Below are 250 nucleotides of genomic sequence, written 5' to 3'. Positions count from 1 at the left end.
AAGAGTGTCATTAGGTTGGTGACACCAACTAACGTAGACCACAGACCCAGGACTGAGCCGTCCCCAGCTCCCTCTGTCCCATCTCCTTCCGTAGCTGGTTGAGGAAGAGGGGGGCCAAGAAGGATTCTGGGGTTCACTTGCTGCCTCCTGGCCCACAATGAAACCTGCGAGGAGTGTTCTCTGCCCCTTCCTCTGTCCCAACTACACTCATTTACCTGGTGCTGCTTCTGGCTGTGGGTTCCCAGCTGGA

The sequence above is a fragment of the Lipotes vexillifer genome, unplaced genomic scaffold, assembly GCF_000442215.2.
Source record: "Lipotes vexillifer unplaced genomic scaffold, Lipotes_vexillifer_v1.1 scaffold591, whole genome shotgun sequence".
Lineage (NCBI taxonomy): Eukaryota > Metazoa > Chordata > Mammalia > Artiodactyla > Lipotidae > Lipotes > Lipotes vexillifer.
The sequence above is the reverse complement of the archived record's forward strand: the minus strand, read 5'-3'. Positions refer to the sequence as shown.